The sequence below is a fragment of the Lepisosteus platostomus genome, unplaced genomic scaffold (assembly GCF_059453375.1).
Source record: "Lepisosteus platostomus isolate fLepPlt1 unplaced genomic scaffold, fLepPlt1.hap1 Scaffold_73_H1, whole genome shotgun sequence".
NCBI classification, from domain to species: domain Eukaryota; kingdom Metazoa; phylum Chordata; class Actinopteri; order Semionotiformes; family Lepisosteidae; genus Lepisosteus; species Lepisosteus platostomus.
In genome coordinates this window covers 225,895-240,039 of record NW_028291685.1, presented here as the reverse complement: position 1 = coordinate 240,039, position 14,145 = coordinate 225,895, and the positions used below count along the sequence as shown (strand labels likewise).

The 14,145-nt window shown below is 47.4% G+C and overlaps 3 non-coding genes across 3 annotated transcripts; all 3 read right to left on the bottom strand.

Moving 5' to 3' along the window:
- Positions 1-1,657: 1,657 nt before the first annotated feature.
- trnas-gcu (transfer RNA serine (anticodon GCU)) lies at positions 1,658-1,739 on the bottom strand. Its single transcript has one exon. It is a non-coding gene; the product is annotated as a tRNA-Ser (tRNA).
- Positions 1,740-5,818: 4,079 nt separating this feature from the next.
- On the bottom strand, positions 5,819-5,900 carry trnas-gcu (transfer RNA serine (anticodon GCU)). Its single transcript has one exon. It is a non-coding gene; the product is annotated as a tRNA-Ser (tRNA).
- Positions 5,901-9,986: 4,086 nt separating this feature from the next.
- On the bottom strand, positions 9,987-10,068 carry trnas-gcu (transfer RNA serine (anticodon GCU)). The gene has a single exon. It is a non-coding gene; the product is annotated as a tRNA-Ser (tRNA).
- Positions 10,069-14,145: the final 4,077 nt, after the last annotated feature.

Here is a 14,145-nt window from a genome sequence, read left to right as displayed (position 1 = left end):
TGCGTGCTTTAGGAGCACCTACATATCGTGTCGGTTCTTTCAGCTTTATTCATTAGGTTTTCAAAGGCATAAGCAGAGCACCAGAGGTGCGAAGGCAAAGTGTGTGGTTATCTGAAGAATTGATGTCCATGGCAGCGGGGCCAAGCGATTTAGCGTTGTTATAGTACCAGGAAAGGAGAAGCGGCACTTCGCCTCTGCCGCGCAGGCACAAGGCGACGTGCGGCAGACGCCGGAGTCGGCAGGTTTTGAACCTGCGCGGGGAAGCCCCAACGCATTTCGAGCCCATCGCCTTAACCACTCGACCACGACAAAAGCGAGCCCGCCGCCGCCGCATTCCTCCTATAATCAAACACGGACTGCGAGGTGGCTGCGGATACCTTTTTAAAGTTGCTCTCCGTTAAAAAGAAAATACCTTTCACAAGATACGTGCCGGCAGACAGACACGCCTCAGAGGGTTTAAGGCTGGCTTCACGTTCAAATGATAAAGTCCCCCCGTCCGGATGTCAAAATGCAACTTTGGCAGACAGAACAAACATCAACAAACCACAAATGTGGACAAGGATTTTACAAGCTGCACCACACTGCACTTTCAAAAGCATTTACGTTCGTCTTAGACGCAGGACTTGCCTTTGATTTGCGCGCTTACGAACGCCATGGAAAACGAAACAAAACTAAAGCCCTCAGCTCCTGCACGTGATTATAATGCCGTTACGTGTCGAAGCAGTAATTTACGTCATCCTACCACTGCAACACGGGGAATAGAGAGAAATGAGCACACGCTACGAATCGTCTCAATCACTCCCTAGAGTCGTAAGGCGCATTGAAGGGTGCACCCCCATCATTAATCGTTGCGCCTCTGTGAAAGGAAAGCTCTTGGGCAGTCTTTGAAACAGCTCGGATGAAACACTTGATTGCTTCCATGTGCATCTGGAGCCCACTTCTTATTTTCACTTCACGCCGCCCAAAGCATTTCTAAAACAGGAGATTCGCGTTTGGGAATGCGCCCTGCCCTACAAATAAAACAGGTCTACGGGTCTGAAACCTGCTCCACGGAAAACAGCTCTGTTGCGCTTTTGATCAAAGGGAGATTCGCTGTTCTTACTTTTTGATGACATAACACCCAAAGGGGCTTCTTTGGAGCTGGATTCCAACCAGCATCCTTAAGTTTCTTGGCGGTATCCTTTACAGTCCTCTGTTCGGTCGACAAGGGACTGAAGGGGGCAGCTTTCCTCACACATACAGTGCAATGTACTGTAGTGTTCCCCTTCATTGAATTCGCAGTTCTGCATCAGACCTCTAACTCGTTTCCTTAGCTTGGATTTAAGCCACGAAGCAGGCTTCTACTGTATAAGGAATCACAAACTATTTGAGAGGCCACCATCCCAGGGGGAACTGACAAAGTCTATCCCTAAACACCTAGCGCGGTCTCTCGAGAGACTGTCAAAAATCGCTTTCTCCGTTTGCGTTGCAAGTAAGTGAAAACGCGGTCTCAACCCAGAGCCACTTGGCAGCAGCGACACGTAAATACCGTTACTGTTACTGCTCGATACCGACGTTAGCCTACGTTCAGCCACCGCTAGAAAATGCACGGCTCTAGAACCGGAGCAAACGACAGGAGGGCCAACGCCGAACGGGCACACGTGTCAGACATGGAGCGTGACGAGAATGGGATTCGAACCCAGGCGTGCAGAGCACAATGGATTAGCAGTCCATCGCCTTAACCACTCGGCCACCTCGTCGAGGGATCTGGGCTGTCCGGACATGGGTTGGCGCGCTCCAGATGATCTTTTTCTTTTTTTTCCCCCGTACTCGAGGGTCATTTTCCTGTTCCACATGCGATTTCAACATTTTCCTTGGGAGATGTCAAGCCAGCAAGCCACTGCTGTGGTTCAGTGGCCAGTGTGGAGTTCAGTGGCCCTGTTGTACACAGAAAGCACATTGAGCTCCTTGGACATGAAAAGTTCCAGATAAAAGCCATTTGTCACCCTTTCTCTTGGTGTTGATGTTGCTATTATATGTAAAGGTGGCAACTTGCTCAGCGAGCAGGCGGAGCACACACCGAATGCAGATGTGTCTGAGTGGTGTGTCCAAGTGGCTGTCAAAGGACAGCTCTCCTGGGGCGCCGTGGCTTAGTTGCTTAAGGTGCCTGTCTAGTAAACAGGAGACCCTGGCTCCGAATCCCAGCGGTGCCTTTTTTGTTCTGTCTTCTCGAACAGAACTGGTCATTATGGACAACCGCCTACGGCTAGACTTAATTAAATGCAAGCATTCATTTCCTGTCTTGAACAACTTGTTTTTCTTATAATGGATGCAACTTGCAAAACATGAAATACAAACCTTGCTAATCAGCACTCGCGGCTGGCAAAAAAAAAAAAGAAGTCAGCAATGTTTTTTTCTTTAACCTTAACCCTTCTAATGGAGAAGAGTTAAACGACCGAGTCTATGCAGCTTAAACGGTGCGCACGTCGGGTTCTTAGCTGAAAGGGTGGTAAATCACGCTCACCCCAGTCCTTAATCTTTTAAAGAGGATACAAAATTGAACCTAGTCGCCACATCACATACATCCTGTTCAACGATAAAAAGGTAACGTCTATCCTCACTCCAGAGTCAATCTCATGTTGAGGGCATACTTTTTTCCACTTTACCATGAGTCGGGCTCGGCTGCACAGAGGCGAGAGCAGAGCAATGAGGTCACGGGGACAGGGGAGTCACACGCTGGCTGTTTGAACACGCGGAAGATCACTGAGGGATCCACAGTATGTGGACCCTCCGTGCGCCATCAGTCCGCACTCCGGACTCTGAATCCTGCCATCCGAGTTAAGATCTCGGCGGAACCTGAGGCGCAGTTCCTTCTTAAAACGTAATCTGGTGAGCATTTCTAGAATCGTACTTGTATAGATGCAGCCTTTAATGTGTTGCTAGGTTAAAATTGATGACTTCTTGAACTTCAGTAGGCAACTGCCCTCTTGATTTCGGATTTAATTTCTTTATTACAGGGGCACTTTTATGAAGACAGAGTCATGTTCAGGTACTTTGCTTGATGGAGGAAGCTCATTTCGGACTCTGTGATCTGCTCACCTGGAAAGGTCTGCTGTACTACTACAAGAGAGAAGTAGAGTCTGGAAGAAGGGACAATTTTATGATGCTTTGGAAGATAATGTTTTTTTTTTTCTTTGAAATCGAAATGAATCAGAATATCAGTGCAAAAGACAGACTCTTGGTTTGGTTTAAAGAGATATGGTTTTAAAACAGACAAAATGTAGAAAACAGGTGTTTCTCACTTTGGTAAAGAATGGACCGGGGGTAATATTTTACTAGTTGCAGTGCTGATCTCACTGGGTTACAGTCCTGCAGTGTCACACCGGGGCCAGTGGCGCAATGGATAACGCGTCTGACTACGGATCAGGAGATTGCGGGTTGGACTCCTGCCTGGCTCGGGTCGTTTTTAAACGCATCGGGCTACTCCCTAAGTAGTCTGTGCTACTTACTGCATTGCAATCGTACCCAGTAAGAGATTTCCTTCATGTAAATGAACTGCACCTGACAGCTTTAGAAAAACACCTGGGCTCAGTACGGTGCTGAGAGCTCAGCGTTGCTGTTCTAATTAGCACGCACTGCATCGGCTATGAGCCCGAACTTTTCAATTATTCCGATCAGTAAGTCAACACGTAGTCCACATGAACGGTAGAAATATTCTCTTGTCTGTCTCTTGTTTGTATAGAACTGAATGTCCCTGACAATGTACTGTTAGTTTTAATTGAAGAACGGCACTTGTGTTCAAATATACCAGACAAGTTTATGTAACTGCTCATGCGACACTCAGTTGTAATTAGTCAAGAAATAAAGTCGAACAACAGCTGCGGGTTTGATTCTGAACGTATGAGATTGCAGCGCCTTTTACTTCCATTGACAAATGACAGAGATTCGAAGAGAGATCCTTCAGACCAGCAAGCAAACCCACGGCTATTTCGGTTTTCTATCTAGGCAACGTTGGTGTCTGCAATAGCATACATGAAAGCGTGATGCAATTTCTGTGGCTACATTTGTTGCACGTCATGCACAGTAAGAGTGTTTCTAACACCAAATAAAAAGTCAACAATTAGCGATCACGCCTTCTCCTCAGTTAACCCACTGAAACCCTTGCTGTTAACAGTTGTTTACTGCGTGCTTTAGGAGCACCTACATATCGTGTCGGTTCTTTCAGCTTTATTCATTAGGTTTTCAAAGGCATAAGCAGAGCACCAGAGGTGCGAAGGCAAAGTGTGTGGTTATCTGAAGAATTGATGTCCATGGCAGCGGGGCCAAGCGATTTAGCGTTGTTATAGTACCAGGAAAGGAGAAGCGGCACTTCGCCTCTGCCGCGCAGGCACAAGGCGATGTGCGGCAGACGCCGGAGTCGGCAGGTTTCGAACCTGCGCGGGGAAGCCCCAACGCATTTCGAGCCCATCGCCTTAACCACTCGACCACGACAAAAGCGAGCCCGCCGCTGCCGCATTCCTCCTATAATCAAACACGGACTGCGAGGTGGCTGCGGATACCTTTTTAAAGTTGCTCTCCGTTAAAAAAAAAATACCTTTCACAAGATACGTGCCGGCAGACAGACACGCCTCAGAGGGTTTAAGGCTGGCTTCACGTTCAAATGATAAAGTCCCCCCGTCCGGATGTCAAAATGCAACTTTGGCAGACAGAACAAACATCAACAAACCACAAATGTGGACAAGGATTTTACAAGCTGCACCACACTGCACTTTCAAAAGCATTTACGTTCGTCTTAGACGCAGGACTTGCCTTTGATTTGCGCGCTTACGAACGCCATGGAAAACGAAACAAAACTAAAGCCCTCAGCTCCTGCACGTGATTATAATGCCGTTACGTGTCGAAGCAGTAATTGACGTCATCCTACCACTGCAACACGGGGAATAGAGAGAAATGAGCACACGCTACGAATCGTCTCAATCACTCCCTAGAGTCGTAAGGCGCATTGAAGGGTGCACCCCCATCATTAATCGTTGCGCCTCTGTGAAAGGAAAGCTCTTGGGCAGTCTTTGAAACAGCTCGGATGAAACACTTGATTGCTTCCATGTGCATCTGGAGCCCACTTCTTATTTTCACTTCACGCCGCCCAAAGCATTTCTAAAACAGGAGATTCGCGTTTGGGAATGCGCCCTGCCCTACAAATAAAACAGGTCTACGGGTCTGAAACCTGCTCCACGGAAAACAGCTCTGTTGCGCTTTTGATCAAAGGGAGATTCGCTGTTCTTTCTTTTTGATGACATAACACCCAAAGGGGCTTCTTTGGAGCTGGATTCCAACCAGCATCCTTAAGTTTCTTGGCGGTATCCTTTACAGTCCTCTGTTCGGTCGACAAGGGACTGAAGGGGGCAGCTTTCCTCACACATACAGTGCAATGTACTGTAGTGTTCCCCTTCATTGAATTCGCAGTTCTGCATCAGACCTCTAACTCGTTTCCTTAGCTTGGATTTAAGCCACGAAGCAGGCTTCTACTGTATAAGGAATCACAAACTATTTGAGAGGCCACCATCCCAGGGGGAACTGACAAAGTCTATCCCTAAACACCTAGCGCGGTCTCTCGAGAGACTGTCAAAAATCGCTTTCTCCGTTTGCGTTGCAAGTAAGTGAAAACGCGGTCTCAACCCAGAGCCACTTGGCAGCAGCGACACGTAAATACCGTTACTGTTACTGCTCGATACCGACGTTAGCCTACGTTCAGCCACCGCTAGAAAATGCACGGCTCTAGAACCGGAGCAAACGACAGGAGGGCCAACGCCGAACGGGCACACGTGTCAGACATGGAGCGTGACGAGAATGGGATTCGAACCCAGGCGTGCAGAGCACAATGGATTAGCAGTCCATCGCCTTAACCACTCGGCCACCTCGTCGAGGGATCTGGGCTGTCCGGACATGGGTTGGCGCGCTCCAGATGATCTTTTTCTTTTTTTTCCCCCGTACTCGAGGGTCATTTTCCTGTTCCACATGCGATTTCAACATTTTCCTTGGGAGATGTCAAGCCAGCAAGCCACTGCTGTGGTTCAGTGGCCAGTGTGGAGTTCAGTGGCCCTGTTGTACACAGAAAGCACATTGAGCTCCTTGGACATGAAAAGTTCCAGATAAAAGCCATTTGTCACCCTTTCTCTTGGTGTTGATGTTGCTATTATATGTAAAGGTGGCAACTTGCTCAGCGAGCAGGCGGAGCACACACCGAATGCAGATGTGTCTGAGTGGTGTGTCCAAGTGGCTGTCAAAGGACAGCTCTCCTGGGGCGCCGTGGCTTAGTTGCTTAAGGTGCCTGTCTAGTAAACAGGAGACCCTGGCTCCGAATCCCAGCGGTGCCTTTTTTGTTCTGTCTTCTCGAACAGAACTGGTCATTATGGACAACCGCCTACGGCTAGACTTAATTAAATGCAAGCATTCATTTCCTGTCTTGAACAACTTGTTTTTCTTATAATGGATGCAACTTGCAAAACATGAAATACAAACCTTGCTAATCAGCACTCGCGGCTGGCAAAAAAAAAAAGAAGTCAGCAATGTTTTTTTCTTTAACCTTAACCCTTCTAATGGAGAAGAGTTAAACGACCGAGTCTATGCAGCTTAAACGGTGCGCACGTCGGGTTCTTAGCTGAAAGGGTGGTAAATCACGCTCACCCCAGTCCTTAATCTTTTAAAGAGGATACAAAATTGAACCTAGTCGCCACATCACATACATCCTGTTCAACGATAAAAAGGTAACGTCTATCCTCACTCCAGAGTCAATCTCATGTTGAGGGCATACTTTTTTCCACTTTACCATGAGTCGGGCTCGGCTGCACAGAGGCGAGAGCAGAGCAATGAGGTCACGGGGACAGGGGAGTCACACGCTGGCTGTTTGAACACGCGGAAGATCACTGAGGGATCCACAGTATGTGGACCCTCCGTGCGCCATCAGTCCGCACTCCGGACTCTGAATCCTGCCATCCGAGTTAAGATCTCGGCGGAACCTGAGGCGCAGTTCCTTCTTAAAACGTAATCTGGTGAGCATTTCTAGAATCGTACTTGTATAGATGCAGCCTTTAATGTGTTGCTAGGTTAAAATTGATGACTTCTTGAACTTCAGTAGGCAACTGCCCTCTTGATTTCGGATTTAATTTCTTTATTACAGGGGCACTTTTATGAAGACAGAGTCATGTTCAGGTACTTTGCTTGATGGAGGAAGCTCATTTCGGACTCTGTGATCTGCTCACCTGGAAAGGTCTGCTGTACTACTACAAGAGAGAAGTAGAGTCTGGAAGAAGGGACAATTTTATGATGCTTTGGAAGATAATGTTTTTTTTTTTCTTTGAAATCGAAATGAATCAGAATATCAGTGCAAAAGACAGACTCTTGGTTTGGTTTAAAGAGATATGGTTTTAAAACAGACAAAATGTAGAAAACAGGTGTTTCTCACTTTGGTAAAGAATGGACCGGGGGTAATATTTTACTAGTTGCAGTGCTGATCTCACTGGGTTACAGTCCTGCAGTGTCACACCGGGGCCAGTGGCGCAATGGATAACGCGTCTGACTACGGATCAGGAGATTGCGGGTTGGACTCCTGCCTGGCTCGGGTCGTTTTTAAACGCATCGGGCTACTCCCTAAGTAGTCTGTGCTACTTACTGCATTGCAATCGTACCCAGTAAGAGATTTCCTTCATGTAAATGAACTGCACCTGACAGCTTTAGAAAAACACCTGGGCTCAGTACGGTGCTGAGAGCTCAGCGTTGCTGTTCTAATTAGCACGCACTGCATCGGCTATGAGCCCGAACTTTTCAATTATTCCGATCAGTAAGTCAACACGTAGTCCACATGAACGGTAGAAATATTCTCTTGTCTGTCTCTTGTTTGTATAGAACTGAATGTCACTGACAATGTACTGTTAGTTTTAATTGAAGAACGGCACTTGTGTTCAAATATACCAGACAAGTTTATGTAACTGCTCATGCGACACTCAGTTGTAATTAGTCAAGAAATAAAGTCGAACAACAGCTGCGGGTTTGATTCTGAACGTATGAGATTGCAGCGCCTTTTACTTCCATTGACAAATGACAGAGATTCGAAGAGAGATCCTTCAGACCAGCAAGCAAACCCACGGCTATTTCGGTTTTCTATCTAGGCAACGTTGGTGTCTGCAATAGCATACATGAAAGCGTGATGCAATTTCTGTGGCTACATTTGTTGCACGTCATGCACAGTAAGAGTGTTTCTAACACCAAATAAAAAGTCAACAATTAGCGATCACGCCTTCTCCTCAGTTAACCCACTGAAACCCTTGCTGTTAACAGTTGTTTACTGCGTGCTTTAGGAGCACCTACATATCGTGTCGGTTCTTTCAGCTTTATTCATTAGGTTTTCAAAGGCATAAGCAGAGCACCAGAGGTGCGAAGGCAAAGTGTGTGGTTATCTGAAGAATTGATGTCCATGGCAGCGGGGCCAAGCGATTTAGCGTTGTTATAGTACCAGGAAAGGAGAAGCGGCACTTCGCCTCTGCCGCGCAGGCACAAGGCGATGTGCGGCAGACGCCGGAGTCGGCAGGTTTCGAACCTGCGCGGGGAAGCCCCAACGCATTTCGAGCCCATCGCCTTAACCACTCGACCACGACAAAAGCGAGCCCGCCGCTGCCGCATTCCTCCTATAATCAAACACGGACTGCGAGGTGGCTGCGGATACCTTTTTAAAGTTGCTCTCCGTTAAAAAAAAAATACCTTTCACAAGATACGTGCCGGCAGACAGACACGCCTCAGAGGGTTTAAGGCTGGCTTCACGTTCAAATGATAAAGTCCCCCCGTCCGGATGTCAAAATGCAACTTTGGCAGACAGAACAAACATCAACAAACCACAAATGTGGACAAGGATTTTACAAGCTGCACCACACTGCACTTTCAAAAGCATTTACGTTCGTCTTAGACGCAGGACTTGCCTTTGATTTGCGCGCTTACGAACGCCATGGAAAACGAAACAAAACTAAAGCCCTCAGCTCCTGCACGTGATTATAATGCCGTTACGTGTCGAAGCAGTAATTGACGTCATCCTACCACTGCAACACGGGGAATAGAGAGAAATGAGCACACGCTACGAATCGTCTCAATCACTCCCTAGAGTCGTAAGGCGCATTGAAGGGTGCACCCCCATCATTAATCGTTGCGCCTCTGTGAAAGGAAAGCTCTTGGGCAGTCTTTGAAACAGCTCGGATGAAACACTTGATTGCTTCCATGTGCATCTGGAGCCCACTTCTTATTTTCACTTCACGCCGCCCAAAGCATTTCTAAAACAGGAGATTCGCGTTTGGGAATGCGCCCTGCCCTACAAATAAAACAGGTCTACGGGTCTGAAACCTGCTCCACGGAAAACAGCTCTGTTGCGCTTTTGATCAAAGGGAGATTCGCTGTTCTTACTTTTTGATGACATAACACCCAAAGGGGCTTCTTTGGAGCTGGATTCCAACCAGCATCCTTAAGTTTCTTGGCGGTATCCTTTACAGTCCTCTGTTCGGTCGACAAGGGACTGAAGGGGGCAGCTTTCCTCACACATACAGTGCAATGTACTGTAGTGTTCCCCTTCATTGAATTCGCAGTTCTGCATCAGACCTCTAACTCGTTTCCTTAGCTTGGATTTAAGCCACGAAGCAGGCTTCTACTGTATAAGGAATCACAAACTATTTGAGAGGCCACCTTCCCAGGGGGAACTGACAAAGTCTATCCCTAAACACCTAGCGCGGTCTCTCGAGAGACTGTCAAAAATCGCTTTCTCCGTTTGCGTTGCAAGTAAGTGAAAACGCGGTCTCAACCCAGAGCCACTTGGCAGCAGCGACACGTAAATACCGTTACTGTTACTGCTCGATACTGACGTTAGCCTACTATACCATGTTCAGCCACCGCTAGAAAATGCACGGCTCTAGAACCGGAGCAAACGACAGGAGGGCCAACGCCGAACGGGCACACGTGTCAGACATGGAGCGCGACGAGAATGGGATTCGAACCCATGCGTGCAGAGCACAATGGATTAGCAGTCCATCGCCTTAACCACTCGGCCACCTCGTCGAGGGATCTGGGCTGTCCGGACATGGGTTGGCGCGCTCCAGATGATCTTTTTCTTTTTTTTCCCCCGTACTCGAGGGTCATTTTCCTGTTCCACATGCGATTTCAACATTTTCCTTGGGAGATGTCAAGCCAGCAAGCCACTGCTGTGGTTCAGTGGCCAGTGTGGAGTTCAGTGGCCCTGTTGTACACAGAAAGCACATTGAGCTCCTTGGACATGAAAAGTTCCAGATAAAAGCCATTTGTCACCCTTTCTCTTGGTGTTGATGTTGCTATTATATGTAAAGGTGGCAACTTGCTCAGCGAGCAGGCGGAGCACACACCGAATGCAGATGTGTCTGAGTGGTGTGTCCAAGTGGCTGTCAAAGGACAGCTCTCCTGGGGCGCCGTGGCTTAGTTGCTTAAGGTGCCTGTCTAGTAAACAGGAGACCCTGGCTCCGAATCCCAGCGGTGCCTTTTTTGTTCTGTCTTCTCGAACAGAACTGGTCATTATGGACAACCGCCTACGGCTAGACTTAATTAAATGCAAGCATTCATTTCCTGTCTTGAACAACTTGTTTTTCTTATAATGGATGCAACTTGCAAAACATGAAATACAAACCTTGCTAATCAGCACTCGCGGCTGGCAAAAAAAAAAAAGAAGTCAGCAATGTTTTTTTCTTTAACCTTAACCCTTCTAATGGAGAAGAGTTAAACGACCGAGTCTATGCAGCTTAAACGGTGCGCACGTCGGGTTCTTAGCTGAAAGGGTGGTAAATCACGCTCACCCCAGTCCTTAATCTTTTAAAGAGGATACAAAATTGAACCTAGTCGCCACATCACATACATCCTGTTCAACGATAAAAAGGTAACGTCTATCCTCACTCCAGAGTCAATCTCATGTTGAGGGCATACTTTTTTCCACTTTACCATGAGTCGGGCTCGGCTGCACAGAGGCGAGAGCAGAGCAATGAGGTCACGGGGACAGGGGAGTCACACGCTGGCTGTTTGAACACGCGGAAGATCACTGAGGGATCCACAGTATGTGGACCCTCCGTGCGCCATCAGTCCGCACTCCGGACTCTGAATCCTGCCATCCGAGTTAAGATCTCGGCGGAACCTGAGGCGCAGTTCCTTCTTAAAACGTAATCTGGTGAGCATTTCTAGAATCGTACTTGTATAGATGCAGCCTTTAATGTGTTGCTAGGTTAAAATTGATGACTTCTTGAACTTCAGTAGGCAACTGCCCTCTTGATTTCGGATTTAATTTCTTTATTACAGGGGCACTTTTATGAAGACAGAGTCATGTTCAGGTACTTTGCTTGATGGAGGAAGCTCATTTCGGACTCTGTGATCTGCTCACCTGGAAAGGTCTGCTGTACTACTACAAGAGAGAAGTAGAGTCTGGAAGAAGGGACAATTTTATGATGCTTTGGAAGATAATGTTTTTTTTTCTTTGAAATCGAAATGAATCAGAATATCAGTGCAAAAGACAGACTCTTGGTTTGGTTTAAAGAGATATGGTTTTAAAACAGACAAAATGTAGAAAACAGGTGTTTCTCACTTTGGTAAAGAATGGACCGGGGGTAATATTTTACTAGTTGCAGTGCTGATCTCACTGGGTTACAGTCCTGCAGTGTCACACCGGGGCCAGTGGCGCAATGGATAATGCGTCTGACTACGGATCAGGAGATTGCGGGTTGGACTCCTGCCTGGCTCGGGTCGTTTTTAAACGCATCGGGCTACTCCCTAAGTAGTCTGTGCTACTTACTGCATTGCAATCGTACCCAGTAAGAGATTTCCTTCATGTAAATGAACTGCACCTGACAGCTTTAGAAAAACACCTGGGCTCAGTACGGTGCTGAGAGCTCAGCGTTGCTGTTCTAATTAGCACGCACTGCATCGGCTATGAGCCCGAACTTTTCAATTATTCCGATCAGTAAGTCAACACGTAGTCCACATGAACGGTAGAAATATTCTCTTGTCTGTCTCTTGTTTGTATAGAACTGAATGTCCCTGACAATGTACTGTTAGTTTTAATTGAAGAACGGCACTTGTGTTCAAATATACCAGACAAGTTTATGTAACTGCTCATGCGACACTCAGTTGTAATTAGTCAAGAAATAAAGTCGAACAACAGCTGCGGGTTTGATTCTGAACGTATGAGATTGCAGCGCCTTTTACTTCCATTGACAAATGACAGAGATTCGAAGAGAGATCCTTCAGACCAGCAAGCAAACCCACGGCTATTTCGGTTTTCTATCTAGGCAACGTTGGTGTCTGCAATAGCATACATGAAAGCGTGATGCAATTTCTGTGGCTACATTTGTTGCACGTCATGCACAGTAAGAGTGTTTCTAACACCAAATAAAAAGTCAACAATTAGCGATCACGCCTTCTCCTCAGTTAACCCACTGAAACCCTTGCTGTTAACAGTTGTTTACTGCGTGCTTTAGGAGCACCTACATATCGTGTCGGTTCTTTCAGCTTTATTCATTAGGTTTTCAAAGGCATAAGCAGAGCACCAGAGGTGCGAAGGCAAAGTGTGTGGTTATCTGAAGAATTGATGTCCATGGCAGCGGGGCCAAGCGATTTAGCGTTGTTATAGTACCAGGAAAGGAGAAGCGGCACTTCGCCTCTGCCGCGCAGGCACAAGGCGACGTGCGGCAGACGCCGGAGTCGGCAGGTTTTGAACCTGCGCGGGGAAGCCCCAACGCATTTCGAGCCCATCGCCTTAACCACTCGACCACGACAAAAGCGAGCCCGCCGCCGCCGCATTCCTCCTATAATCAAACACGGACTGCGAGGTGGCTGCGGATACCTTTTTAAAGTTGCTCTCCGTTAAAAAGAAAATACCTTTCACAAGATACGTGCCGGCAGACAGACACGCCTCAGAGGGTTTAAGGCTGGCTTCACGTTCAAATGATAAAGTCCCCCCGTCCGGATGTCAAAATGCAACTTTGGCAGACAGAACAAACATCAACAAACCACAAATGTGGACAAGGATTTTACAAGCTGCACCACACTGCACTTTCAAAAGCATTTACGTTCGTCTTAGACGCAGGACTTGCCTTTGATTTGCGCGCTTACGAACGCCATGGAAAACGAAACAAAACTAAAGCCCTCAGCTCCTGCACGTGATTATAATGCCGTTACGTGTCGAAGCAGTAATTTACGTCATCCTACCACTGCAACACGGGGAATAGAGAGAAATGAGCACACGCTACGAATCGTCTCAATCACTCCCTAGAGTCGTAAGGCGCATTGAAGGGTGCACCCCCATCATTAATCGTTGCGCCTCTGTGAAAGGAAAGCTCTTGGGCAGTCTTTGAAACAGCTCGGATGAAACACTTGATTGCTTCCATGTGCATCTGGAGCCCACTTCTTATTTTCACTTCACGCCGCCCAAAGCATTTCTAAAACAGGAGATTCGCGTTTGGGAATGCGCCCTGCCCTACAAATAAAACAGGTCTACGGGTCTGAAACCTGCTCCACGGAAAACAGCTCTGTTGCGCTTTTGATCAAAGGGAGATTCGCTGTTCTTACTTTTTGATGACATAACACCCAAAGGGGCTTCTTTGGAGCTGGATTCCAACCAGCATCCTTAAGTTTCTTGGCGGTATCCTTTACAGTCCTCTGTTCGGTCGACAAGGGACTGAAGGGGGCAGCTTTCCTCACACATACAGTGCAATGTACTGTAGTGTTCCCCTTCATTGAATTCGCAGTTCTGCATCAGACCTCTAACTCGTTTCCTTAGCTTGGATTTAAGCCACGAAGCAGGCTTCTACTGTATAAGGAATCACAAACTATTTGAGAGGCCACCATCCCAGGGGGAACTGACAAAGTCTATCCCTAAACACCTAGCGCGGTCTCTCGAGAGACTGTCAAAAATCGCTTTCTCCGTTTGCGTTGCAAGTAAGTGAAAACGCGGTCTCAACCCAGAGCCACTTGGCAGCAGCGACACGTAAATACCGTTACTGTTACTGCTCGATACCGACGTTAGCCTACGTTCAGCCACCGCTAGAAAATGCACGGCTCTAGAACCGGAGCAAACGACAGGAGGGCCAACGCCGAACGGGCACACGTGTCAGACATGGAGCG